The 26329-nt window shown below is 45.6% G+C and overlaps 1 protein-coding gene across 6 annotated transcripts in view; it reads right to left on the reverse strand.

Annotated features, from left to right (window-relative positions):
• Positions 1 to 26329, reverse strand: part of LOC145363602 (ETS domain-containing protein Elk-1-like) — a 115934-nt gene that overhangs the window by 70890 nt on the left and 18715 nt on the right. Inside the window, exon 2 of one of the 6 annotated variants that reach the window (XM_080218809.1) lies at positions 19385 to 19447. The exons of 4 other annotated variants lie outside the window; for them this stretch is intronic. The gene's annotated coding sequence lies outside the window, so the exon portion shown is untranslated. Of the gene's footprint in view, positions 1 to 16411; positions 16607 to 19384; positions 19448 to 26329 lie in introns of those variants that run through there. One more of the 6 variants, XM_080218795.1, reaches the window with a different exon arrangement.

Raw genomic sequence — 26329 nt, forward strand, 5'->3', positions numbered from 1 at the left:
TCAGATCATCTCAGGGGTTCATCATTTATCGCTTGTTCTTTAATGGTTAACTTATCGGCATGTTTGCCGTACACCAGAGATGTCCAAACTATAGCCCAGCAACATGGGCAATCATTGAATGTTGCCAATACCTATCTGGTTCATTAATGTCCTTCAGGGACATTACCCGTCCTTACCTGGTCTGGCCTACATGTGACTCCAGATCCACCGCAATGTGGTTGACTCTTAACTGCCCTCCAAAATGGCCAAGTGAGCCAGTCAGCTCAAGGGCAATTAGGGAAGGGCAACAAATGTTGGCCTGGACAGTGACACCCACATCTCATGAAAGAGTTAAGAAATGGAAAAAAAAAATCACTGGGTCAGGGCAATTTAGAGTCAAAGCCCAGTCAAGTCAATCCTACTGCAATTACATTTCTTACTCACTGGCTTTTCTGATTGACTTATAGGGGTCTGGAGATTTAGAAAGGGTTGTTTTATCCATTGACTTATTGATGGATATATCTTAAGTCAGATCATCAACATCTGTCACCAACATCTGTTTGTGTCAGGCCTCTCAAACATCATCCATTTTCATTGCTCTACGATCGATGGTCGTGATTTCAGCTGCCAGACCATGCTTTTGTTTGGTAATGCTCCTCGGAGCAGCACATTGGCACAGTGGTCAGCACTGCTGCCTCACAGCGCCAGGGGCCCGGGTTCAATTCCCGGCTTGGGTCACAGTCCGTGCGGAGTCTGCACGTTCTCCCCGTGTCTGCGTGGGTTGCCTCAGGGTGCTTCGATTTCTTCCCACTGTCCGAATTCTGCCCCAAGTATCACACGGGCAGCACAGTGGTTAGCACTGCTGCCTCACAGTGCCAGGGACCTGGGTTCGATTCTCAGCTTGGGTCACTGTCTGTGCGAAGTCTGCATGTTTCTCCGTGTCTGCGTGGGTTTCCTACGGGTGCTGGTTAGGGTGCACTGGCCATGCTAAATTCTCCCTCAGGTGCCAGGGTATGGCAACTAGGGGATTTTCACAGTAACTTCATTGCAGTGTTTATGTAAGCCTACTTGTGACACTAATAAACTAAACTTTGAAAACTGTGGGTTCCTTAGGGCATTCTGCTACAGTCAAGGTGCTACATGCATGAAAGTTGTTCCTGTTGATATATAAAGATTAATGAGAATTGGATTTAATCTCTCTTTCTAGCATCTGAGGCCCTGAGAAACTTATCTATATAGCTCACCAAGACACAACACTTGGATTTCCTCTCATGCACCTATAAAAAACACTTAGTGCTGCTTTTTTGGGCAGAGGGGAAAATCTGACACAGGCTAAGATTTTACCATTTTGCTGAAAAACAAAAGTCATTTTGTCAAAGTTTTGAAGCTTGCACTCATCAGGACTCAAGATAAAAATGGCTCTTTGCTGAAAAAGAGATACATTTTGCTGAAGTTTTGCAGCTTGTACTCATCAGGATTCAAAATGAAAAGCTTCAACAAAATGGCTCTGTCAGCAATATTCAAGCTCTGGACTGCCAAAAGACTCTTCGAGCATTTTAGCAAACTCAGAGTTTCCCAAAGTTTGACAGAACATTTTAACCACAACCTCTGCATTGGTGCATTGTTACCCATGTTGTTAAAATAAAAAAAGTGAAATAAATGTCCAATAATGGCAAAATAACTGCGGAGGCTGGAAATTTTAGATAATAACAGAAAATACCGGAAAAACTCAGCAGGTCTGGCAACATCTGTAGAGAGAGAAACAGAGTTAACGTTTTGGGTCCGTATGACCCTTGGGCAGAACTTAAGAGGAGTAGAAATGTGATGAATTGTATACTTGGAGGTGGGGTGGGGCAGAATCTAAGGAAAGATGGAGAGCGTCCAGAGGGGGTTCACGAGAGCGATCACACGAATGAAAAGCTTTGCATATGAGGAGTATTTAAGGACTCTGGGTCTGTACTTAAGAGTTTAGAAGGATGAGGGGGATCTTATTGAAATTTGCAGAAAGACCTGGATAGAGTGGACGTGGAGGAAGGTGTTTCCATTAGTTGGAGAGACTGGGATCCGAGGGCACAGTCTCAGAGTAAAGGGACAACCCTTTAGAATTGAGATGAAGAGGAATTTCTTCAGCCAGAGGGTGGTGAAACTGTGGAATTCATCGCCACAGAAGGTTACTGAGTATATTTAAGACATAGATTCTTTATTGGTAAGGGGAGCAACCATTATGGGAAAAAGGCGGGAGAATGGGGTTGGGAAACATATCAGCCACGATGAATGGCAGGGCTGACTTGATGGGCTGAATGGCCTAATTCTGCTCCTATATCTTATGGTCTTAATAATGCCATTAAGGAATGAAGAGTGTTAATAGCAGCAAAAGTAGGACAGCAGGATGTGTTAGTAGGAGGACAAGGGTTAGTGCTTAGTGGGAGCAAAACTGAACAACAAGAGACAGCGACTATGTTGGGGGAAGGGTGAGGGGCAGCGTTGGGGCTAGCCAGGGGAACCAAACAACAGAACAAATAAATAGCGATATCATCAGTAGCAGAAATAGGGCTTCAATTGTTAACGGTGCTGTTTATTGGATGAGATGTGAAATCACGTGGCCCTAAATACTTAGAATGGTTATATGGAATCCAAGAACGTGAACATCAGTTTTGACAGAGGGTCATTTGGACTCAAAATATCAGCTCTTTATGGAAGGAGGCCATTCAGCTGTCAATCTATACCAACAACAATCCCACCCAGGCCCAATCCCCATAACCCCATGTATTTACCTTGTTAATCCCTCTAACCTATACATTTAGCATGGCCAATCCACCTAACCAACACATCTTTCAGACTGTGGGAGGAAACCGGAGCACCCGGAGGAAACCCACGCAGACATGGGGAGAACGTGCAGACTCCGCACAGACAGTGACCCAAGGCCAGAATCGAACCCGGGTCCCTGGTGCTGTGTGACAGCAGCGCTAATCACTGTGCCGCCCTTAAATGTATGGAGGAAAGACTTACATCCAGTGTGACACTGATGGAAGGAAAATAACCTTACTCATTAGCAGGCATTAAAGTCTGACGGGTTTAGAAATTGAGACATTGGCCAACATTACAGACGCATGCTGTATATAGCATCATTCATTTCTTCTTTCATTTTGACCCATACATAGGTTGTAGGAAAGTTAACAGACTGTGACAAGAGTCAGAGAAACTGGTGGCCCTCTCATCTAACCTACATATCGTGGGACACTAAGGGGCAATTTAGCACGGCCAATCCACCAGACCTGCACATCACTGGACTGTGGGAGGAAACCGGAGCACCTGAAGGAAACCCCCACAGACACGGGGAGAATCCACACACACACACACACACACACACACACAAAGTTGGAATCGAATCTGGATACCTTAGCCACACACAATCACCCAAGTTGGAATCGAATCTGGATACCTTAGCACAGTGAGGCAGCAGTGTAAGCACTCTGTCACCATGCTGCCCTGGTTTCACCTGTTGAAAACACTGGAAAATTCACCAGATATGGCACAGTGGTTAGCACCGCTACCTCACAACACCAGGGACCCAGGTTCAATTCCGGCCTTGGGTCACTGTCTGGTGTGGCGTCTGCACATTCTCCCTGTGTTTGCGTGGGTTTCCTCCCACAGCCCAAAGATGTGTGGATTAGATTGACTGGCTAGGAGAGTAGCAGAGTAAATATGTGGGGTTACAGGAATAGGGCCTGGGTGGGATTGTTGTTGGTGCAGACGTGATGGGCCAAATGGCCTCCTTCTGCACTGTTGGGATTCTATGAAAAAATTCTATGCCCCCAGATCACCCAGAAAATAATTCATATCCCCTTTAAGACATGCTTAAATTCACTGCTACCACAAATCAATTTTATGTATTTCTAGATAAAACAAGCAATGGAACTTCAGGTATCCCTGCAGTTTAAGCCATAGTTTAAAGTCCTTTTTCCTTTACACTGTATCAAATTGTCTCAACCCTGACAGTTCTCTAACTCTGGTCAGGACTTTCTGGGTTAGATACCATGGGGGAAACATTTCCAATGTGGGAAGGTACTCGAGAGACTAGACCAGGGGAACACAGTTTAAGAAGTCTCCCTTTTAACTCTGAAGATAATTTCTTTTCTCTCAAAGAGCCGTTACTCTGTGGAATTCTCATTGCCAGAGGGCAGCGGAGGCTTAGTCAGGGCAGAATTAGATCGGCTTTGATAGTGAAGGGACTCAAGAGTTTAATTTTTTTTTGGCAAGAGAATACAGACCAGAAAGCGGAAGAGTTGAGACGGTAAACAGATCAGCCACGATCTTACTGAATGGTGTAGCAGGGCCGATAGCCTACTCCTCGCTCCTAAGCTTCTATGAGAAAAAATGAAACATTTCACTCCCCGACCCTGACATCTCGAACTGGAATCTCACCCGAGAAAAAGCACGCTCGTAAACAGAACATTGTGAAAATAATATTTTCACAGGCTTGCTCAAGGGTTACGCACAGAGCAGGGTGCTGTCTGAATCTAGTTACTGTGTGTGCTCTTAATTATCATCAATGCCATAAACCTGTTGCCAGATTTCCCTCAAAGAGTGGAAGTAGGAAATGATAAGATGCACTGGAATTCAGTGGCCGGATTAGTCATCTACAATCATCACTATGACAGATCTTTCACCAACCATTTAATCTTTCCTGCTGTGTGTCACAGAGTATGGCTCTCCTTGATGTGGGGAGGCAGTGAAGTGGTATTATCGCTGGCATAGTAATCTAGAGACCCGGGGTAATGCGCTGGGGACCCAGGTTCAAATCCCACCACTGCAGATGGTGAAATTTGAATTCAAAGTGAAACCATCGTCAATTATTGTAAAAACCCATCTGGTTCAATGACGCCCTTTTCAGAAGGAAATCTGCCACCCTTAACTTCAGACCCACAGACATCTGTTCGACTCTTAAACGCCCACAGCAAGCCACTCAGTTCAAGGCCAATTAAGAATGGGCAATAAATGCCGGCCCAGGGAGCGACACCCACGTCCAATAAATTAAAAGGAAATTGCGGGTGACTTTAAAAGAAATACATTACAATCCATAAGCTTCATCCCCAACAACTCTGGCCTCACCCACCGCTATTCCCAGCTGCTTAGTCAACAGAGATACTGCACAGTGTACTATTTACCAGCCCACACCAGCCACATCACCTTGCATGCCGCACCCTACTGGGCTAGCTGAAAGGGATGCAGCAGTTGGATGCATCATATTTGGAAAAGGGAGGCTTTTTATTTATCACCTCTAATTGCTGTCCAGTAACACTTTGTGGGAGGAGCCATATGGTGTTGGAAGCTTTAGGAAAAGAGGAAGAGGATGGAAACTATTTAGTAACTCTTTCAGCGTAGGCATAATGATCTCATTTCAATGCTGCGTCATGGCAAAATGGTTAGCACTGCTGCCCCACAGTGCCAGGGACACTGTTTTGATTTCGGGCTTGGGTAACTGTCTATGTGGAGTTTGCACGTTCTCCCTGTGTCTCTGTGTGGGTTTCCTCCGGGTGCTCCGGTTTCCTCTCACAGTCCAAAGATGTGTGGGTTAAGTAGAGTCATAGAGGTTTGCAACATGGAAACAGGCCCTTTGGTCCAACTTGTCCATGCTGCCCTTTTGTTTTAAACCCAGAAGCTAGTCTCAGTTGCCTGCATTTGACCCGTATCCCTCCATATCCATCTTACCCATGTAACTATCTAAATGTTTTTGAAAAGACAACAGTAGTAGAGGTGCCCACCTCTACTAATACCTCTGGCAGCTTGTTCCAAACACTCACCACCCTTTGTATGAAAAAATTGCCCCTGTGGACGCTTTTGTATCTCTCCCCTCTCATCATAAACCTATGCCCTCGAGTTTTAGATTCCTCTACCTCAGGGTAAAGATATTGACTATCTAGCTGATCTATACCTCTCATTATTTTATAGACCTCTATAAGATCACCCCTAAACCTCCTACATTCCAGGGGAAAAAGTCCCAGTCTATCCATATAACTCAAACCAGCAATTTCCGATTGGCCATGTTAAATTGCCCCTTAAGTGTGCAAAGATGTGCAGGTTAGGTGCATTGACCATACTAAATTGCCCCTTAGTGTCCAAAGATGTGTAGGTTGGGTGAGTTAACCATGGCAAATGCATGGGGTTACGGGTAAAAGGTGGAGGGGAGGGCCTAGGTAGAATGCTCTTCTGGAGAATCGGTGCAAACTCAACGGGGCGAATGGCCTCTTGCTACACTGTTGGGATTCTATGGTTCTGATTTTATCAAGTATTAAACGTGGGAAATTTGTAGTATAACTTTTTAGTTAGACACAGACTTGCTATATAACCAGTTGTATCTTCAAGACATTTCCTTTGGCTCCTTCAATGACTAAACCATGATCCAACACTGTTAGCCCAAATACCTTTCAGTTCAAAGTCAGCAGTCCTGTGTGATCTCTTTGATTGATATTTCATCACATATTCAGAAATGAATGATGCCAGAAGCAGTGCCTTTTTTAGTTATTCACAAATTCCACACTGTACACCAAGATAAGCAGATTCATCAGGGGGAAATGTAACTTCACTGGGTGGAGGTAATGAGGTGTAGGGGGTGATGGGGCAGATGTAGGGCAAACAGACCGTAGTGGATTGACCATCCAGTAGGCTAGGAATACTGCGGCAAGTAACTCACCTCCTGACTCCCCAAATCCACCATCTACAAGGCACAAGTCAGGAGTGCGATGGAATACTCCCCGCTTTCCTGGATTGGTGCAGTGCCAACAACACTCAAGAAGCTTCACACCATCCAGGACAAGACAGCTCACTTGATTGGCACCACATTTACAGACATCACTTCCTCCATCACCGATGCTCAGTGGCAGCAGTGTGTACCATCTACAAGATGTGCTGCAGCAATTCACCAAAGATCCTTAGACAGCACCTTCCAAACCCATGACCACTTCCATCTAGAAGGACAAGGGCAGCAGATACATGGGAACACCACCACCTGCAAGTTCCCCACCAAGCCTGTCACCATCCTGATTTGGAAATATATCGCCGTTCCTTCACAGTCGCTGGGTCAAAATCCTGGAATTCCCTCCCTAACGGCATTGCAGGTCAACCCACAGCACGTGGACTGCAGTGATTCCAGAAGGCAGCTCACCACCACCTTCTCAAGGGCAACTAGGGATGGGCAATACATGCTGGCCAGTCAGCAACACCCGTGTCTCATGAATTAATTTTTAAAAAGTATACACCCCACTCAGTTCTTTTTCCCTTTAATTGAAGTGGGTGGAGTTATATAGGGGGAGGGGTTTTAGAAATCCTGAACAACCTTCTCCCCAGGCCACACACTTAAATCTTCCACATACAAGTGAATTACAGTGACTGTCGCACAGGCATCCACCACACAGCAAGATTCCACAAACCATAATGAGACAGATGGATCGCTAATCAATCTACTTCTCGTTCTCCTGAGGGAATAATGTTGGCCAACAGGATTTCCTCTTAGAATGGGAACAGGATCCTCATCCTCACTGTAAGAACCATAAGGAGATCTTACGACTTGCCCAAAGTGCCACCTGCCTCTGAGCCAACAGCACTGGGTTCAAGTCCCACTCCAGGACTTGTTGGAGGGAGTGCTGGTGACATGATTTAAAACAGGCTGATAATCGGCCTACTGACCCCTCTGACTCTTTCCTGCTATTCCCCCAAGGAAGGCAGCACAATGATTAGCACTGCTGCCTCACAGTGTCAGGGACCCCGATTCGATTACCGGCTTGGGTCACTAGCTGTGCAGAGTCTGCACATTCTCCCTGTGTCTGCATGGGTTTGCTCCAGTTTCTTCCCACAATCCGAAAGATGTAAGAACATAAGAAATAGGAGCAGGAGTAGGTCATCTAGCCCCTTGAGCCTGCCCCGCCATTCAAAAAGATCATGGCTGATCTGAAGTGGATCAGTTCCACTTTCCCGCTCTCTCCCCATAACCCTTAATTCCCTCGTCTGTCAAAAACCTATCTACCCGTGACTTAAATATATTTAGCGAGGCAGCCTCCACCACTTCAACAGGCAGAGAATTCCAGAGATTCACCACCCTTTGAGTGAAGAAGTTCCTCCTCAACTCTGATCTAAACTGCCCCCCCTTATCTTGAGGCTGTGCCCTCTAGTCCTGCTGTCCTTTCTAAGCTGGAAGAATCTCTCTACCTCTACCCTATCCATCCCTTTCATTAATTTATACATCTCTATAAGATCCCCCCTCATTCTTCTAAACTCCAACGAGTACAGACCCAGTCTATTTAGTACTGGTTAGATGCATTGGCTGTGCTAAATTGTCCCTCAGTGCACCCAAACAAACACTGGAATGTGGTGACAAGGGGATTTTCCGCAGTAACTTCATTGCAGTATTAACGTAAGCCTACTTGTGACACTAATAAACAAACTTAAAATGTGTTGTGAAGATATCAAATAAACAAACCAAAATTTAATGTCTCCCTGAGCTCCTCCAACAATACAGTATTCCTTCGGTGATGGATTGGAGCATCACCTTGGCTCAAATTCTGCAGTAGCATTTCAATCTACAAACTCCTGACTCATCTTAAAACAGAAACCAACTGAGTCAAGTTGGCACTCAATTGCATGGGACATATAATTAGTAGTTTGCTGTTATTTGAAGTAGCTTAAAATGATTTGTACTGAAACACTCTAGCTGAGTGGTAATAGTCTCAAAGAGGCATAGGATGGGGTCTGACTATCATATTGAGCAGAAGAACACAGCATGCATAATATCAGAACTATGACTGGATTTGAGGTTTGCTGTTGGTTTCACCATTTGTGCAACTGAGTCACCGCCATGTTTTGCATTATTCCCTGCCTTGAGTTTAGAACTGTCCTTACCGCGGGGTTTTTGACAGCCTGATTCACTTTCAGCATCAACACATCATTAGAAGAAAGTTTTCTTGTGGTTTCGGGGCCAGTGTAAACCACTGAATATCGTACAGGTACCTTAGGAGGGAGTGACCCGTCAGCAACGCGTCTCCCTTTCACAGACTAAGTCATCGAATCATGGGAGGCTAACAGCCCACATTCAGTTTTATGACAAAAAGCTTCTCTTTAACCTCATAACATTTTTGTAGATCCACATTTCTTGGATCTAGGTTGTCAACCCCTCAAGTCTAAAGCCATTTATCACCATACAGGGTGAAGGCAATAGTAAGATATCTTCGGTCAAGTTCAATCCTATGATATGAAGGACAAATTTGCATTTATATAGCACCAATCAGGATGAGCTTTTGAACCAGTGCAACACTCTTGAAGCATAGTAATGTGGCTGCCAATTTGTGCACAGCAAGCTCCCACAGCAATGAGATTATGACCAGATAATCCATTTTTAAGCGATGTTGGTTGTGGGAGAAGAATTGGCCAAAACTGCTAATGGTTCCATCTCTTTTCTGCTATTCCCCCGAGCACTTCTTTGACATGTGCCTCTGTATGTCCACCTACAAGAGCAGGGAAGGCTCGGTCTAATGTCCCATCCCAAAAAACAGAACAATCCACTTCATAATCGCAAGTACCCCACCATCTTTTCCTGATGGTCTCAACCTCCAAGCAGTGACTTGTGCCTGAGTCGTCACACTCATAGAACTGCCAGAAAACTCAAATTCTTTCCTTTCTTATCCAACAAAGCATCACTGCATCTCACCAACTTTTACAGATGCACCATAGAAAGCATTCTTTCTGGTTGTATTACAGCTTGGTATGGCTCCTGCTCTGCCCAAGACCACAAGTAACTACAAGGGTCATGAATGTAGCCCAATCCATCGTGCAAACCAGCCTCCCATCCATTGGCTCTGTCTACACTTCCTGCTGCCTTGGAAAAGCAACCAGCATAATTAAGGACCCCACGCACCCTGGACATACTCTCTCCCGCCTTCTTCCAATAGGAAAAGAGACAAAAATCTGAGATCACGTATCAACCAACTTAAGAGCAGCTTCTTCCCTGCTGCCATCAGACTTTTGAATGTACCTAACATATATTAAACTGACCTTTTTCTACACCTTAGCTATGACTGTAACACTACATTCTGCACTCTCTGCTTTCCTTCTCTCCTATGTACTCTATGAATAGTATGTTTTGTCTGTGCAGCGTGCAAGAAACAGTACTTTCACTGTATCCCAATACTTGTGACAATATTAAATCAAATCAAAACACAGCAATACAGGACAGAATGGAGATCTGTAGCTAGTGGTGTTCTGCAGGGATCAGTGCTGGGACCTCTGTTGTTTGTAGTACATATAAATGCCCTGGAGGAAAATGCTGATTAGTAAGTTTGCGGATGACACAAAGATTAGTGGAGTTGCTGTTAGTGCCGGGGATTGTCAAAGGATAGAGACAGATTGGAGACTTGGGCACAAAGATGGACAATGGAGTTTAATCCGGACAAATGTGAAGTGATACATTTTGGAGGATCAAATTTAGGTGTGAATTATACTGTAAATGGCAGAACCCTTAGGGACACAAATATACAGAGGGATCTGGGTGTGCAGGTCCACAGCTCCCTAAAAGTGGCAACGCAGATGGCCAAGGTGATTAAGAAGGCATAGGGCATGCTTACCTTCATCAGCCAAGGCACTGAGAACAAGAGTTGTGAAATCACATTGCAGCTATATAAAACATTGGTTAGGCTGCATTTGAAGTATTGCACGCAGTTCTGATCATAACACTAACAGGAGGATGTGGGAGTTCTGGTGATAGTGCAAAGAAGGTTCACCAGGGTGTTGCCTGCTCTTGAGGGTATTGGCTAAGAGGAGAGGTTGAATAAACTGGAATTGTTTTCATTGGAAAGGCGGAGGCTGAGGGGAGACCTGATAAAAGTCTACAAAATTATGAGAGGAAAAGACAGGGTGGACAGTCAAAGGCTTTTTCCCAGGGTGGAAGTGTCAATTACAAGAGGGCACAAGTTCAAGGTGAGTGGAGGGAAGTTTGAGAGAGATGTACGGGTGAAGGTTTTCATGCAGAGAGTGGTGGGTGCCTGGAATGCACTGTCAGAGGAGGTGCTGGTAGCAGGCAAATTAGCAACATTTAAGGGATGGGTACATGAATAGAGGGGAATAAAGGGATACGGACCAAGTAAGGGCACAGAAAGTTTTTTTTTGTTAGGTAGGGCATCATGATCGGCATGGGCTTTGGGTGGGTGGGGGGGAGGTTGGTGGTGAAGGGCCTGTTTCAGTGCTGTTCTTTATCAACAAAAAGTTATCGATAGATTCTCAAGCTCCAGCCACTGTTAAGATTCTTGAGTCTGGCTACAAGGAAGCCAGGATGAATACCTCCTCTCAAAATTTCCCACCTTCACAGATGGATAATGTTAAGTGAAAGCCACAGACCTCCTGCTGCCTGTAACTACCAGTAACTTGTGAGACATTTGAGTGACTCGGACAAACATTAAGGACACGCACACTAACATCATGCAGATTGGTCGTAAGACAGTGAACAAACATAGTGCAACCAAGAAAAGCATGTCAACTTTAAAACCAAACTATATCATGAACAGGCAATACCTTGTCACAATTTAGTATCTTTAATGTAACAAAATACAGTACAAGGGAGAGACTTAACATGGAATGGCAGTTCGAGACCAGGGTTTGTAGAATGCTACCCAGCAACCACAGAAACGCTTTGCAATATAAATATAATAGCCAATACCTGGCAGTGAAGACCAGCTGGAATCTAACCAAAGGGTTTGACATTTGGTAACCAAGTGCTACAAGTGAACTACATGCTAGCGTCCAATCAAGGCATTCAGACAGTCGATATAAATAATAGGTACCTGGGAATGAGCTACAAGCTGGGAACTAATCTAGGAGTTCAGATAATCTGTTGAATCATAGAATCCTATATAGTGCAGAAGGAGGCCATTCAGCTCATCAATCCCACCCAGGCCCTATCGCCACAACTCCGTGCATTTACCCTAGCTAGTCCCCCTGGCACTAAGGGGCAATTTAGCATGGCCCGCACATCTTTGGACTGTGGGAGGAAACCAAAGCACCCAGAGGAAACCCACGCAGAAATGGGGAGAATGTGCAAACTCCACACAGACAGTAAGCCGAGCCGGGAATTGAACCCGAGTCCCAGGTGCAGTGAGAATAACAGTGCTGACCACTGTGCCACCGTGCTGCCCAAATGAATTGCAGTCTGGGGAATCTAGTTGAGTGAATCAGGCAATAGATGAGATGTTAAAGAATCAACGCCTAGGAATAAATTACAAACTGGATTCTAATCAAGGAGTTCAGATTTAAACACGCATTTAAAAAATAGATACCTGACACTGAGGCTGGACTCTGATTGAGCAGGTCATATTTGGAATAATGGACACCTGAGAGGGAATTACAGGCTGGAATTTAATCAAGGGGTTTAAACAGTGTATCATACAGTCAACAGTAGATAGGAAATGAGTAACAAGCTGGAATCTAATTGAGGTATTCAGAGGTTTTATATCTAGTGTAATAGTGGATTCCAGGGGTAAGGCATCAGCGAAGGATACATTGCAATCCTCAATTCACCCAGGCAGTGCTCCATAACCTTGTCTTGGCTCGAGAGAGGAAATATGAGGTGTTCACCAGAACAGGAGACCTTTGGTGACTGTGGGTGTTACCAGGAATAGGGGCTCTTAAGGGGAAAACTAATACTCCGTTTGTGGTGTTGAGGCTTTGGTCGGAATTCTCTGGCCATTCCTGCCCTGCCAGCAAGGACAGAGAATTTGGCATTTACCAAATCTCCATTCACCGTGGCGGAATCCTGCTGCCCTGAAAGGCCGGAGAATTTAAGAACATAAGAAATAGGAGCAGGAGTAGGCCATCCAGCCCCTCGAGCCTGCCCCACCATTCAATAAGATCATGGCTGATCTGTCGTGGCTCAGTTCCACATTCCCGCCCTCTCCCCATAACCCTTAATCCCCTCGCTTATCAAAAACCCATCAACCCGCGTCTTAAAAATATTTAGCGAGGCAGCCTCCACCACTTCATCCTTTGTAGCTTATTTTGGCATCTTTTAGTTTGATTTGTTTATTTTAACACTGGTGCCCTTAAAAAAGATACTTGGGACGATTATTTTTTGATAACGCTGGAGGCAACTCATTGGCATCCTTTCTGATCCATCAAAATAGGGCCAATTTGTTCTTAAATGGTTGTCGGGTTTTTCCCTTTACTTACTCACCATTTCACATGATGGGCAGTCTGCAAATAGAGCTGCTTTCTCACAGTCCAAAGGGCCTTACACTTGACTACTGTTGGTTTCTCTCCCCAGTTCCACTGTTACAGTTTAAGTAACATTCTGACTTTACATATTTACAGTGTAGAAACAGGCCCTTCAGCCCATCTGGTCTGTACTGATGTTTTACACTCTGTAAGAGCTTCCTCCCATTCTTCTTCATCCAACCCGAGCAGCATATCATTTGATTCCTTTCCTCCATGTGTGCCTTCTTGGCTCGCCCTTGAACAGATCTATGCTATTTGCCCCTTGGGAGATTGTGGGTTCGAGTCTCGCTCTGGGAACTTAAGCACAAGATTTGAGGCTGGCATTCTAGTGCAGCACTGAGGGAGCGCTACTTTGTTAGAGGTGCTGCCTTTTGGATGAGATGTCAAACTGAGGCCCTCCCAGGTGGAAGTAAAAGATCCCACGACACAGGAGGAGCAGGGGAGTCCACCTTGGTCGACATTTATCCTTCACCCCCAGAACAGATTTGATCATTAGTCCACTGACTTTGTGAGCTCCTTATGCACACTTTAGCTGCACCACAACAGCACACCGCACATCAGAAGCGATCCATTGGCTTGTCCAGTGCCTTAGGACATCCCAAGGTCTGGAAAGGCGCCAGAGAAATGCAAATTCCCCACCTCAGTGAGGCCCTCTTTTTGGCTGCTTCCCGACACAGCTTCAGTGTTTTAATCTCCAAAAATCTCCCTTGACCCAGGGAGATCAGACTGCCAAGACTTGTGAAGACTTAAATAACTCCCAGGAACCAAGAGCTGGGTTGCAGGTTGAAATCTCATTGAAGGGGAGGTTTCAGCAGGACCTGCTGAGGTCCTGCTGAACCTATAGGAGCAGGAGGAGGCCATTTGGTCCTTTGAGCCTGCTCTATCTCACCGTTCATTATGATCGTGGCTGATCATCCAACTCAATACCCTGATCCCGCCTTCCCCCCACATCCTTTGAACCCCCTCATCCTAAGTGCTATATCTAACTGCTTGTTGAAAACATTGAACGCTTCAACTGCTTTCTGTGATAACAAACATCACAGGCTGACCTCTATCTGTGTGAAGAAATGTGTCCTCATCTCTGTCCCAAATATAGAGTTATAGATTCATAGGGTGGGATTATACGTCCTCGCTTGGGCAAGACCAGAAATTCCAGCTTGAGGTCAGAGATTTCCATTGTTGGACCTTTGCCTGTGCCAATTCGATGGTGGGTGAAGTGGTAGAGTTCTGGCCAAAGTGTCATACAGCACAGAAAAGGCCCATCAGTCCATTGAGTCAGGTGTGCCTCGGGGATCGGTGCTGGGTCCACTGTTATTTGCCATTTATATTAATGGTTTGGACGAGAATTTAAGAGGCATGGTTAGTAAGTTTGCAGATGACACCAAGACTGATGGCATAGTGGACAGTGAAGAAGATTATCTAGCATTGCAACGGGATCTGGATCAATTGGGCTGATGAATGGCAGATGGAGTTTAATTTAGATAAATGTGAGGTGATGTGTTTTGGTAGATCGAACCAGGGCAGGACTTACTCAGTTAATGGTAGGGTGTAGGGGAGAGTTATAGAACAAAGAGATCTAGGGGTACAGACCATTAGACATAAGAGCAGAGTTAGGCCTTTGAGACTGCTCCTCCATTCAATCATGGCTGATATTTTTCTCATCCTCATTCTTCTGCCTTTTCCCTATAACCCCTGATCAAGAAACAGGTACAGGTTCATAGTTCTTTGAAAGTGCAGTCATAGGTGGACAGGGTGATGAAGAAGACATTTGGCATGCTTGGTTTGATTGGCCAGAACATTGGATACTGGAGTTGGGACGTCTTGTTGAAATTGTACAAGACATTGGGAAAGCCACACTTGAAATATTGTGTACAGTTTAAAGAAAGGATATTATTAAACCAGAAAGAGTGCAGAAAAAAAATCAACTGGGATGCTATCGGGGCTTGATGGTTTGAGTTATAAGGAGAGGCTGAATAGACTGGGACCTTTTTTCCCTGGAGTGTAGGAGGCTTTGGGTGATCTTATAGAGGTCTACAAAATAATGAAGAGCATAGATAAGGTAGATAGTCAACATTTTTTCCCAAAGGTAGGGGAGTCTAAAACTAGAGGGCATGGGTTTAAAGTTAAATTTTTTTAAAGTTTATTAGACACAAGTAAGGCTTACATTAACACTGCAATGAAGTTACTGTGAAATTCTCCTAGTCACCACACTCCAGTGCCTGTTCTGGTACACTGAGGGGAGAATTTAGCATGGCCAATGCACCTAACCAGCACATCTTTCGGACTGTGGGAGGAAACCAGAGCACCTGGAGGAAACCCAGGCAGACATGGGGAGAACGTGCAGACTCTGCACAGACAGTAACCCAAGTTGGGAATCAAACCCAAGTTCCTGGGGCTGTGAGGCAGCAGTGCGAACCACTGTGCCACCCTAAAAACCCACCATCGGGGATATCCTTCTTGAATCTACCTTGTCCAGTCCTGTTTGAATTGTGTAGGTTTGTATGAGATTCCCCATCCCCCAGTGGTTTCAACGAGATCCCCACCCAACGTACCCCCTCTGTTAAAGTGTACCATTCAGTCCAGGCAACTAATCTATCTATATCCTTCCTCAGTTACTCGACTCGTCCTCGGAGAGTGTTGAAACTTAAAATAAAGTAGGAACGTGTTTGATGTCACTGTTACTTAAACATACAACACACATACATACACACACAGTGGTTGTCACATTGGACAAATCCCGGGACACATGCCAAGGGCGCAAACAGGGTGGGAACATGAGTTGAAGACGGAAGCGTCTCAAGCTTTGGCTTCGGTGACTTTTTAGTTTAATCTCCACTTTTACAGGACACAGTAATAGCGTCAGATCATCTCTCAAAAGTTTTCATTTTAAAAGAAACAAGGAGTTATCCCGTCACCAAACCCTGGATCCTCACACACCACCCTCTCCACCACCCACCCCCCAGATGAATAGATCTTTTATATTTAAGAAATGAAGCACAAATGTACAAAACAAACGCAAACTACTGATGGCAGTCTGGAATAATATGGACATTATCCTGGCATATTTACCATATATCACACACACGCCCTCTCCCCCTAAATAAACCTGCCCGATGCCTCGAAAGAACATATATGTCAAAGCTGTTCCAGTTCTTAAAACAACATTGCTACTGTGTGTTACCTCGGTGGCGAGCGGAGACTTCCCCTCCACTCATAAGTTCACATGACAGCCAGAAGTTCGCCAGCTTCCCTTTCCTCCTTCCTTTCTTTTTTTTAAAATAGAAAAACGAGTAAAATTGGCGAATTTTAACACATGGACTGAAATGCCAGCCACACTGAACCGTCTGTGGGTTCCGACCGAGTCGGCCAAAGAAAAAGCAACTGGGAGCTCCGCCTCCACACAGCAATGATTCCTGGTGTGTGTGAGATTTCAGACACTGACACCGCCTCCTTTCCCCTCCCAGCCAGTAACTTAAGAGAGAGATAAAAAAATTGCCTTCAATGACTTCCAGAGAGAAATAACATAATCACACACACACACACAGGCCGCCATCTCCAACTGGATACAAAACATGTCAGTTCCCTGCCTGAGTATCATTTTCAAACTTTACTCCCTTCCCCGGAACTTTTTGGGGCTGGTTATATTCGGGACATTCAGTACAAAGTGAGTTCTTTCCCAGAAAAGGGAGGTTAAAATTATGCTGATCATGTTACAACACTTTAATATGCCCGGAATTGGGAGTGCAGACAGGGCTGAGTAGGGGTTGAGCTATAAGTTTGTAACAGTTGAGTGAAGTGCTTCACATTAATGTCCGAACAATAATTGTATTTTTTTGTGTGTGTGCGTTTGTTGCCAGTAAGGTTTAGAATCCTACAGTGCAGAAAGAGGCCATTTGGCCCATCGAGTCGGCACTGACCAAATCCCACCCAGGCCCTAACCCCATGACCCTAACTAATCCCCCTGACACTAAGGGGCAATTTAGCAAGGTCAATCCACCTAACCTGCACATCTTTGGAGTGCGGGAGGAAACTGGAGCACCCGGAGGAAACCCGCACGCAGGAAGAATGGGCAGACTCCACACAGACAGTGACCTGAGCCAGATATCGAACCTGGGTCCCTGGCACTGTGAGGCAGCAGTGCTAACCAATGTGCCACCATGCCACCCCTGTTCATACAAATTCATTTTAAAACCTTTTAGTGAAAAGTCTTTTTTTGGTCAGCACTGTGTGAGTTAGCGAAATTGAAATATGTTGCAAATACCCAGAAGGTCAGGCAGCATCTGTGGAGAAAGAAATAGTTAACTCTTGTCCCTCTTCCCACAGATGTTGCCAGATACGCCATCATAAAATTGCTCTGACTCTGAAGGAGACCGTTCGGCCCATCAAGTCTGGGCTAGCTGTCCGAATGAACTTAGTTCCTATTTCCCTGCCTTCTCCCCCATAATCCTTGCACACACTTCCTTTTCCAATAAGTGTCTAATTCCCCTTGCAATGCTTCCATTGAACCTGTCTCCAACACACTTTCAGGCAGTGTATTCCAAACCCCAATCACTTGCTGTGTGAACATTTTCTGCTTGTGTTTCAGATTTCCAGAATTGGCGGTGTGCTGCTGATCACAAAATAATTTAAGTTCATTTATTAGTGTCACAAGTAGACTTACATTAACACCGCAATGAAGTTACTGTGAAAATCCCATTGTTGCCACAGTCTGGCATCTCTTCGGGTACACTGAGGGAGAATTCAGCATGGTCAATGCACCTAACGGACTGTGGGAGAAAACCGGAGCACCCAGACGAAATCTAGACAGACACGGGGAGAACGTGCAAACTCCACACAGACAGTGACCCAAGCCGGGAGTTGAACCTGGGTCCCTGACGCTGTGAGGCAGCAGGGCTAAGCACTGTTTTGAAATGCATGGACCTTTGAAATTATGCAGAGGGGTACTGATGTGCCTATAGTGCATCCGTCCAAAATTCCCGTCCCCTCATTTTTGTTTAGAACCAACATTAATTAATTTGCTTTAAACAACTCAAGTCTCCACTTTCATTTTGAGGTTTTCCCATGTCTGAGGCAGACAAAGCACGTGCTTATGTCTGTTTCTGTAGCTAGCTTTTCATGGTGGCACAGTGGTTAACACTGTTGCCTCACAGCGCCAGGGACCTGAGTTCAGTTCCGAGCTTGTGTGACGACTGTCTGTGTGGAGTTCTCCCCTGTGTCTGCATGGGTTTCCTCCGGGTGCTCCGATTTCCACCCACAGTCCAAAGACGTGCAGGTTATGTGGACTGGCCATGCTAAATTGCCCCTTAGTGTTCCAAGATATTTAGGATAGGAGGATTAGCAGGGTAAATACATGGTGTTACGGGGTAGGGCCCAGGTGGGACTGTTGTTGGAGAGTTGATGGGCCAAATGGCCTTCTTATGCACTGTAGGAATTCTGTGTTGTCAGAAGCTCTATCACTCCACATCAAGCATGACCAACTAAATGACTATTACTGCGTACCATAGGCATATTGGAAGGGTTTACAGATTGGATTGGCCACACCATGAACACACCCTCCATGACCATCAAATCCTCATGGAATCCTACAGTGCAGGGACAGGCCATTTGGCCCATCGAGTCTGTACCAACTCTCCGATGGAGCATCCCACCTAGATCCTATCCCTAGAACACCACCTATTTACCCTGCTAATCCCCCCTAACCTACACATCTTTGGGCACTAAGGGGCAATTTAGCAAGGCCAATCAACATACTCCGTGCATGGGAGGAAACTGGAGCACCCGGAGAAAACCCACCCAGACAAGGGGAGAACGTGTAAATTCCACACAGACAGTGACCCAAGGTTAGAATTGAACCAGGGACCCTGGCGCTGTGAGGCAGCAGTGCTAACCACCGTGCCACTTGGGGAGGGAGAGCTTCTGGCTCGGAGGCCAGGGTACTACCCAGTGCGCCACAAGATCCCCTTCCTCCATTGTAACAGCCAGGGAGGGATTTCAGATGAATGCATTAAGCAGTCAAACCAGCACAATGGACAGGGTGATATCAAAGCCATTTATATTGTCACCTCTGGGAGAATGCTTTGGGGAAAAGTGATGGATGATTCTGACAGAACCAACACTTCAAATATTAACCTGTCTCTTTCGGAAACTGACATACCTGCTGGATATTTACCACACTTGCCATTTTTATTTCAGTTCTTTTCTTCTGTGTTTTTTCCTCCTAATGCATAAAAGAACATGCATTGCTAAGCACTCCTTTTCACAAAGGCTGAACTGTTTCAAAATGTCAGCCAACAAGATTAAACTAGTCAATGCTGAGGAGAACTGCAAGAAATTACAGGAAGGCGTTAATAACCTTGCAAAGCAGACAAGTAATTGGCAAATAAAATTGTACACGGACAACTATGTGGTTGTACAGTACATTAGAACTTGGATGTGCAAATCTTGGTGGGGATAGAGGAATAGGGGAGGTGATGGCCTCATGGTATTATCGTTAGATTATTAATCCAGAAACTCAGCTAATGTTCTGGGGACTCAGGTTCGAATCCCGCCACGGCAGATGGTGGAATTGAATCCAACAAAAAATACCTGGAATTAAGAATCTCCTGACGCCCGTGAAGCCATTATCGATTGTCGGAAAAACACTTCAGATTCATTAATGTCCTTTAGGGTGGGAAATCTGCCATCCCTCCCTGGTCTGGCCTACATGTGACGCCAGAGCCACAGCAATGTGACTGACTCTCAACTGCCCTCCGAGGGCAATTAGGAGATGGATAATAAACAGCCAGCCAGCAATGCCCATGTCCCGCGAATGAGTAAAGAGAAAGGGAACTCTGAGTACAGATGCATTCATCAATAAACATTGTACCGCAGATTAGCAAAACCATTTAAAAAGTAAGTGAAGCATTTGGCTTTAAGTCTAGAGGGATAGAAATGAAAAGTAGGGAATTAATACTAAACCAGTATTGAACCTTGGTTAGCCCACATTTAGGAGAACTGCACATTTTTCTGGCCACCATATCTGAAAAAAGATATAGAGGCACTGGAGAGGGTGAAGACAAGGGGGGAAACTGGAAAGGCATCGATAGGCATATGGGAACGGAATGATAGACTGGATCTTGGCTCTCTTAAAGAAGAAGGGCTGGCACAGTAGAATTCTTTAAAATGCAGAAAAGTTTTGAAAGAGCGTATACAAAGATAATGTTTCCTCATATGGGGAAGAAGGTAGCAGAATGGTTAGCACTGCTGCCTCACAGCACCAGGCACCCAGGTTCAATTCCTGGCTTGGGTCACTGTCTGTGTGGGTTTCCTCTGGGTGCTCCGGTTTCCACCCATAGTCCAAAGATGTACGGGTTAGGTGGATTAGCCATGCTAAAATTGCCCTTTAGTATCAGGGGAACTAGTTAGGGTGATGGGGAAAAGGGCCTGGGTGGGATTGTGGTCAGTGCAGATGCAATGGGCTGAATGGCCTCCTTCTGCACTGTAGGGATTCTATGATTCTATAATGGGGATCATCAATATAAGATAGTCACCAAGAAACCTAATAGGGAATTCAGAAGAAAGTTCTTCACCCAATGAACAATAAGAATGTGGAATTCACTACCACAGGGAATGGTTGAAGTGAATAGTATAGGTGTATTTAACAGAAACGTGACACACATGTGAGGGACAAGGAAATAGAGGATTACAGTGATAAATTTCAGCAGCACAGTGGTTAGTGCTGCTACTTCGCAGTTCAGTTAATGATCCTGGTTGGACAGGTTGGGCGAATGGGCCAGGAAATGGCAAATGGAATTTAATGTTGGCAAGTGTGAGGTGGTCCACTTTGGTAGGAATAATGGTAGGAAGGACTATTACTTACGGGGCGAAAAACTGCAGCAGGCAACGGTGCAGAGGGACCTCGGGGTCCTTGTGCATGAGTCGCAAAAACCCAGCTTGCAGGTGCAGCAGGTGGTCAGGAAGGCAAATGGGATGCTGGCCTTCATAGCGAGGGGGATTGAATATAAAAGTAGGGAGGTCTTGCTGCAGCTGTATAGGGCATTGGTGAGGCCGCAGCTGGAGCACTGTGTGCAGTTTTGGGCACCGCACCTGCGCAAAGATATTTTGGCCTTGGAGGGAGTGCAGAGGAGGTTTACTAGGCTGATACCGGAGTTGAGGGGGTTGAGCTATGAGGAGAGGCTGAATAAACTAGGCTTGTACTTGTTAGAGTTTAGAAGAATGAGGGGAGATCTCATTGAGACGTATAAGATGATGAATGGGATGGATAGGATAGAGGTGGAGAGACTCTTCCCGCTCAAAAAAGACAGTAGGACTAGGGGGCACAGCCTCAAGATAAAAGGGGGGCGGTTTAGAACGGAGTTGAGGAGGAACTTCTTCACTCAAAGGGTGGTGAATCTCTGGAATTCTCTGCCCGTTGAAGTGGTGGAGGCTGCCTCGCTAAATATTTTTAAGACGCGGGTTGATGGGTTTTTGATAAGAGAGGGGATTAAGGGTTATGGGGAGAAAGCGGGAAAGTGGAACTGAGCAGCGACAGATCAGCCATGATCTTATTGAATGGCGGGGCAGGCTCGAAGGGCTAGATGGCCTACTCCTGCTCCTATTTCTTATGTTCTTATGTCTGGGGCCTGTCTCTGTGAAGTTTGTTTGTTCTCCCCGTGTCTGCGTGGGTTTCCTCCAGATACTCTGGTTTCCTCCGACATGTATGTGTGTGTGTGTGTGTGTGTGTGTGTGTGTGCTTGATGCGGAGTGGCATCTCTCAAGCGAAAAGCCTGTGGCGATCCATGTTCCAGGGATAATCAGTTTCAGAAACAGACAAAATGTTTTACCTATGGAAAGACTGCGCAAGAAATGATAGATTTAGATGAGGACAGATGGGGGGAGGTTCCAGTTGAACATTATAGTCTGGTTGGGCTGAATGGCCTGTTCCTGTGCCGTATATCCTTTGTAATCCTATATATTTTTGAACCTTTTTGTGCAAGGGGCAATGGGAAGTCTTCCCCATTAGGAGCTGTTGCTGTAAAGGCTGCTGTGTCCTTTAAAGCAAACAAGATAACCATTCTTAAGCAAGGCAAATAGAAGGCCAGGCGATGGTACTCACTTACAGCTCAGCTGGTAGCACTCCCATCCACCCCACCCCAAGAGATTTAACTACCACGTCAAAGTTGATGCCCCAATGCAACACTGAGGGAGTGCTGCATTGCCACCTTTCTGGTGAAGTATTCAAACCAAGGCCACATCTGCCCTCTCAGGCGGACATCATTTGCAGAGGAATTATCCCAAGTTTCCTGGCCAATACTTATCCCTCAGCCAACATCACAAGAAACAGATAATGTAGTTGTACCACGTTGCTGTATGTGGGATCTTGCTGTGCTCAAAAATGTGGCTGCTGCATTTTCTACATTACGACCGTGACTGCACTTGACTGAAAAAAAAAGTTCCTCCTTGCGACATCCTGATGTTGTAATAGGTTCTACATAAATGCAAGTCTTTCCTTCACGGGAGGGGGACAGAACAAGGAAGTGGGATTAGTTCTTATTCCAGCAAAAAGCCAGTGTAATAAATCGAGGGCGATTCGAGGAGGCTTAAGAACAAAAGGGTTTCTTGCCTTTGGCCACATATCTATATTTACAACAGGCAGGGTAACGACGCGACTGTACACTGCTCCTCCCTGGCTCTATTTGAGCTCAGGCCACATGCCCTCACACTCGATTGGCTCAGCCTCCCGCCTCAATACCCCATAGGCTCCAGCCCGATCACATGGCCCTCCCCTTAAAGGGGCCACACTACCACAGCCGGCACAGGATGTCACTAGCTAAAAGACACCCTGTCCGCTGTGAAATCCTACAATTTAATAATGAGAAGGGCCACCTATAAATGAACACAAACAAAATACGGTGAAAAAGACTTCCCTCATGCACCTGTTGAGTGAGGACTTCGGACAATGTAACATTAAGCCAGTCCCTGCGCTTTTGTTTAGTTTGTGGCAATTTAGTTTGGGGCGGCACGGTGGCACAGTGGTTGGCACTGCTGCTTCGCACTGCCAGGGACCCAGGTTCGATTCCCAGCTTGGGTCGCTGTCTGTGTGGAGTCTGCGTGTTCTCCCCGTGTCTGCGTGGGTTTCCTCCGGGTGCTCCGGTTTCCTCCCACAGTCTGAAAGACATGCAAATTAGGTGCATTGGCCGCGCTAAATTCTCCCTCGGTGTATCCGAACAGGTGCTCGAGTGTAGCGACAAGGGGATTTTCACAGTTATTGCACTGCAGTGTTAATGTAAGCCTACTTGTGACACCGATAAGCAAACTTAAAAACTTAAACTTAATTGGTTTCAAGTCCATCCCCACCTGCCCCCCCCCCCCACAAGGAGAGACATGAACAAGGAATCCCATTTCAGCTCAGTGACTCCCCCTCTGGTGAAAGTATGAACGTACACACATCACTGGGAGCAGACAACAACAACTTGCATTTACATAGTGCTTTGAGTGTAGAAAAATGACCAAAGATGTTTCACAGTGGTGCTATTGGATAAAAATTGGCACTAAACCAAAGGGGAGATATTAGGCCTCTCTATCTCTGTGGCCTCCTGGGAGGCTGACACGCCACAATGTGCATTTATACAGAATCTTTCAAGTTGTAAAATATCCATGGCACTCCGAGAATGCGACATTTCTCCAGCTCTTACCTCTTGTGCATTTCCCTACTCTGTCCACCCCAAGACTGGCAGCCGTGCCTTCAGTTGTCTAGGCCCTAAATGCTGGCATTCCAAGCCATTCTGCCTCTCTCTGCTCCTTTAAGAGCAGGTTTACTCCCTTCACTCTGCCCGTGGCATTTGGGTAAAAGAGCAGGGACCTCTGTGAGGCATGCCCTACGATAAGAGGGCCGCCTGCCACTGACTCTGAAGAGTCACCAACTGTCCCTCGATTCGAGGATGATTCAAGATTCAGAGATTCTGCCTTGGATCTTCATACGTTTCCGAGCCACAAGGTCTATGAGCACTCAGTGGAGCTCAAGATTTGCTTCCTTTTCTTTTCCTCCCCTCCACCAATCCAACTCACCAATGAGGCCTTGGGACTGGAAGGATGATGTAGTTGGATGAGTAAATTGTCACCGTTTTGAACGACTGGGTGTAAATTCCACCCAGTCATTGATGCCAATTCTGTCACACTTCCAGCACTCTGGAGAGAAGGCACTTGGGCAAAGAACCATAGAAAAGTTACAGCACAGGAGGAGGCCATTCAGCCCATCTTGTTCATGCCAGCCTGAGGACACTCAGGTGCCCTTTCTAATCCCACCTTCCTGCACCTGGCCCATAGCTCTGTAGCTACGGCTACACTTAAGGTGCCGGTCCAAATACTTTTTAAAGGAGTTCTTCCTCTTGTCCCCTTTGCACCTACTGCCACTTATCTTGAATCTATGTTCTAGAATTTTCCACCAAGGGAAACAATTTTATCCTGTCCACTCTATCTCTTCCCCTCATAATTTTGTACACCTCAATCAACTCACCCCCTCTGCCTTTTTTGTTCAAAGGAAAATAACCCCAACCTATCCAATGTCTCCTCATGGCTACACTTTTCTAGACCTGGCAACATTCTTGTAAAGCTCCTCTGCACTCTCTCTCTCCAAAGCAATTATGTCCTTCCTGTAATGTGGTGACCAGAACTGCTCACAACACTCCATTTGTGGTCTCACCAGTGTTTTATACAGTTCCAACATTATTTCTTTACTTTTATATTCTGTACCTCTGCCAATGAAGGAGAGCGTTCTGTATGCTTTCTTTACAACCTTGTCTACTTGAACTGCTAGCCTTTAGGGACATGTGTACTTGTACACCAAGATCTCTCACTTCATCTACCCCTCTTAGTATATTCCCATTTATTATGTATTCCCTATAACTGTTTGACCTCCCTAAATGACCTCACCTCACACTTCCGTGTGTTAAAATCCATCTGCCACCTTAATGTCCACTCCACCAACCCATCAATATCATTTTGTAGATTATAGCTATCCTCTACACTGTTCACTGCTCGGCCAATTTTTGTGTTGTTTGCAAATTCCCCTCCCACCCCCGTTCACCTCCAAATCATTAATATATAGCACAAATAGCGAGGGTCCCAACACTGAACCCTGTGGAACATCACTTAAAATAACTTTCCACTCGCAAGGGCAACCAAATGGAGGGTTACAGATACCACAGGAACTTTACTCAAAGAGAGAAAGTAAAAGAGAAAGCAGAGGTGCAGGGAAAAATCTTTAGGGTGAATATATCTGCAGCAATAGGCAGCGTGGTGACTGATGACTTTGGTCTTGTGAACTGCATTGGACACCTAGTCAGAATTCCTTACACCTTGCCTGCTGAATTTAAGTCACGTCTGAGCCTCCAAGTGACAAGGAAGTGGAGGGTGTTTGCGGAAATCATAGAGTAAAACCATAGAATCCCTACAGTTCATAAACAGGCTATTTGGCCCATTGAGTATATATCGGCTCTCTCCTATAGAGCATCTTACCCAGACTGTACACTCATAACCCCACTATTTGTGCCACTAATTCCCCTAACCTACACATTTTAAAGTTTATTTATTAGTTTCACAAGTAGGCTTACATTAATACTGCAATTGAGTTACAGTGAAAATCCCCTAGCCACACTCCAGCGCCTGTACGGGTACACTGAGGGAGAATTTAGCATGGCCAATGCATCTAACCAGCACGTTTTTCGGACTGTGGGAGGAAACCAGAGCATCCGAGGAAACCCGCGCAGATACGGGGAGAACATGCAGGCTTCTCACAGGCAGTGACCCAAACCAGGAATCAAACCCAGGTGCTGTGAGGCTGTAGTGCTAAGCACTGTGCCGCTGTGTCACCCAGGACACTAAAGGGCAATTTAGCATGGCCAATCCACCTAATCTGCACATCTTTGGACACTAAGGGTATCTTTTTGTTGACGGGGTGGACTGGGTGACCAAAACACCCAAACCTACCCTTGCCTAATGGGTCAGACAGCAATTCAGGCTGTTCCTCCAGGATTTCTGCCAACCTTTCACCAAAGTGACCACGGGCAATCTGAAGAATCACAGTGGAAGTTCTAAGCGTGTTTATCTTTTAGAGCACGAT

Source organism: Carcharhinus amblyrhynchos, chromosome 3, assembly GCF_965287045.1.
Source record: "Carcharhinus amblyrhynchos chromosome 3, sCarAmb.v2.hapA, whole genome shotgun sequence".
Taxonomy (NCBI): domain Eukaryota; kingdom Metazoa; phylum Chordata; class Chondrichthyes; order Carcharhiniformes; family Carcharhinidae; genus Carcharhinus; species Carcharhinus amblyrhynchos.